Source organism: Sipha flava, unplaced genomic scaffold (assembly GCF_003268045.1).
Source record: "Sipha flava isolate LNK unplaced genomic scaffold, YSA_version1 18762_pilon_pilon, whole genome shotgun sequence".
Lineage (NCBI taxonomy): Eukaryota > Metazoa > Arthropoda > Insecta > Hemiptera > Aphididae > Sipha > Sipha flava.
The window spans coordinates 3,839-7,510 of record NW_020272420.1 but is presented as its reverse complement, the minus strand read 5'-3'; the positions used below and the strand labels follow the sequence as shown (position 1 = coordinate 7,510).

General features: G+C 34.2%; 1 non-coding gene across 1 annotated transcript; it reads right to left on the bottom strand.

Moving 5' to 3' along the window:
* Window positions 1-2,263: 2,263 nt before the first annotated feature.
* Window positions 2,264-2,382, bottom strand: LOC112681189. The gene has a single exon (XR_003148377.1). It is a non-coding gene; the product is annotated as a 5S ribosomal RNA (ribosomal RNA).
* Window positions 2,383-3,672: the final 1,290 nt, after the last annotated feature.

The window sequence follows — 3,672 nt, the reverse complement described above, 5'->3', positions numbered from 1 at the left end:
TCCGCATCACCAACGAATCCGATTCGTTAAACCACTCAGGTATTAGGTCCGCATTCTGCGACCTGCTCTCGTTGACCGCCGCGGACGCTGGCCGACCGTCGTGCGCCTGCATTGGGACCGACCGGTGGTCGTCCCACGTCCCGGCCGGATCGTGTGCCGACCGGTTACCGTCGTCGCTCATGGTCCAGTCGTAGTCCGACGGCTCGTCCAACGACGTATAGAACCGGTTCGTACGACGGCGGTCGTTGGTCAGTGGACACTTGCTGTTGCTACGGTTCATCTTCTGCAGTTCTTGTTTGTATTTATTAGAACGGAAGTGTAAATTTGATGATCGTGTAGATTTTCGTTGTATAAATTTTAAGGCTGAGAATAGTTTTGGAATTCGGTTGTGGGACGTGCTCTGTGCATTTTAAAATCCGTATCCCGGAACGACTTAACGTTTTATTGTGGCCGACGGATAAAAATGTATTCCCTCGGAGCTTATAAATATTTCGAGTAATTGACAATTTAAAATAAAATAACACTATGGCCTTCTTCACACCAGGCAACTCCCAGGTGACGCGACGGATACTCGAGTATCGTCCGTTTGAGTTGCTTGTTAGTAAGATATCCATAAGCAACAAATCGCCACACACTGAGCTACTATGAAACTGCTGTGAAGCGACGATATTTTTTAGTCTACCTCTAGCCACCAATTGTTTACCAACCTGTTGCTAAGTTTTCAATATGTCGTCAAATGAAGATTCATCAAGTGATGATGATGTAGTTGTCGCATATTATTATAACTATTATAGACAGAGAAAAATCAAAAGAATGTGGTGCCACCCTTATATTGAAAAGAACATTCACTGCCGCTTATTTGTTGCTGCTAAAGAGCTAGAACAGTCTGATTCTAAGTTCATAGCATTCTACCGCATGACGAAAGAATCATACCAACTCTTGATTTATAAAACATATTATAAAATTTAGAATTTTAGCTGTCATAAATCTAATATTTGTTTTGTTGAACTATAAATAAAGTTCTTAAACCTAAAATATGCGCATTCATAGAAAAAATAACGAAATATGCAAAATTATGCAACAAACATTTTTGTATTTAAAATATACGTACTATGAATCGAATTTGTATCCTACCAGAAGTTCAATATGCAGTTTTTAAACAAATATGCAAATGCCTAAAGTTCCGAGCCTTGATTAAAATTAATAATAACATAATATAATATATATAATTCTATAACTAAGGCCTAATTATCAATTATATTTTAACTTTTTTTACCTGACAAGTTCATTTCCTTTCCAACTTCCATCCAGCCCTTCTCCGCAACATCTTTTCGGGAATATTGAGGCAAGGTGTAATTATATAGTTCTGGCCTTTTCTCAACTTCACCCACAAACTTGATGTTGAACACGTGTTCGGCCATAGTTGTATAATTAAAAAATTATAAAAATATAAAAAAGAAAAACACTTGAAACCACAAGTAATATTCACGAGACGCAGTCTAACCTAACCTTGCAAGCCGCGCGAGACTGGTAGAATACGCGTAGGATACGCGTTGCTTGGGAGTTGCGTCATTTGTGCCTTCCCGTTACTAAATATAGGAAGTGATTTACAAGATACTCGAGTATCCGTCGCATCGCCTGGGAGTTTCCTGGTGTAAAGAAGGCCTATATGTAAAACGGCGAACACGCGCTTATCGTTTTTTCAGACTTCAGATTTGCAACCGACTAATAGTAAATATATTATTGTTTTAGGATCGCCTTGCTCACTCGTAACATTCAAATCACAAGACAATGACTAACAACCAGCATATGCGTCTGTGGACGACACATAAACAATTTCGAAATCGAGGCAACGATTTCAATCTATCAAAACCTCGATTAGCCAAAAACGTTGATTGGAGTACCCATATCAGTATTACCGAACACGGAGCAAAAATAAAATCATTCAGTTTCGGTCAATGCGATGCACAGTGATCGCATTTTCAATACCCGTACACACTGTCAAGGGCGCAACTAGAACCCAAATATTGGGGGTACAGAAATTGCTGAAAATAAAATAAAATTGTATTTAACTCTAGTTACTACAGTTACATTTTGCAACAATAAAAATTCTTTTACAACGAATTATTAATAACAATATATTAATATAATATAGATTTATTTTGTTTTTCACTAGAGTACCTAGATTAAAAAAATTTATTAGATTATTTTAATTTATAAATTAATATAATAAAAAATAATTGAAATGAGAAAAAAATTGGGGGGCCAACGGCACGTAGTGTTCCCAAGCGGTCACCCATCCAAGTACTAACTACGCCCGACGTTGCTTAACTTCAGTGATCGGACGAGAACTGGTGTATTCAACGTGGTATGGTCGTTGGCGATAAAAATATGAAAAACAAAATTATTTATGTGAAATTTTAATTTTTCAGTTCAATTATTGTTTATATGGAATCGAATATTTACGAAACTCTAGTTTCTCAACAACAAGTATTTTAAGTAAGACGATTGAATATTTCTAGTTTATGGGGCATTCTAAATGTTGGTCATTTATTGGCTTAAAAAAATTATAGAAAAATTAGAATATGGCGCGAGAACTTAGTTTTAATGTTATAGTTAATTAAAATTTATAATTTTATACTAAAACCCTAAAATACTAATTATACTAGGGCGACGGTATTGAAAATAATTTTCGGTACTACGGTTTTGATTTCAATACCGGTTTGTGACGATAAATGTACCGAAAAAACCAAAAGAACTCGGTACTTATACCGAAAAACCGAAATGATTCAGTGTACCGAAAACCAAAATTATTTGGTATACCGAATAACCGTGATAATTCAGGGTATTAAAAAAACAAAACGATAAATAAAATCATCCAAGTACCAATATATTTAACTTTAATATCTTTTCACTAATAAACAACTAGTTTCACAAGTAACTAGTAAAAAAATTGGATTTCTTAACTATCTTTAGCTATAGACAAGTGTTTCTCAACCTTTTTTGGATCGCGACCCCTTATTTTTTATGTATCAAAATTTGATTTTATTACCGATAAAATATTTACACGATAACCAATTTTGATTCATTTACACTAAATAATTTCATAAAAAAAAGAATTAAATTAATTTTATTTTTAAATAATACGAAAAAATCATTTCATCCATTATCTTTGGCGACCTCAAGTTTAAAAACCATTGCTATTGACTAAAGTCTAAAGGTGCTTTTTTTATTTATTTGTTGTCATTGCTTAACCGACGACGCTGTGGGAACTGCTTTCGCAATGCTTCCGTGTCGCCGAGGTACTTATAGACTGTAAAAAAAATATGGTATTTTACAATACAATTTTACAATGGTATGGTACAAGTATTTTATATCTATATTATTGAAGCTAGGTACAGTATTAGTTTAAAACTTTAAACTTAAAAAGTAATCAATTTGGAGATATATAATCCGCCTAAACGATAGATAGAGGTAGATACAAAGTTTCATTGATGTTAAAATAATTACGCATAGCCGTATAGTACCTACCTGTTCGAACATGTGAAATGTTTGAATGTTTTAACGATTGTTCTTTCAACTAAAAAAATGAATTTGGACATATAAGTAAAAAATATATGCATTTATATAGGTAGATACATAGTTACATAGCCTATGATTTATAAACACTAA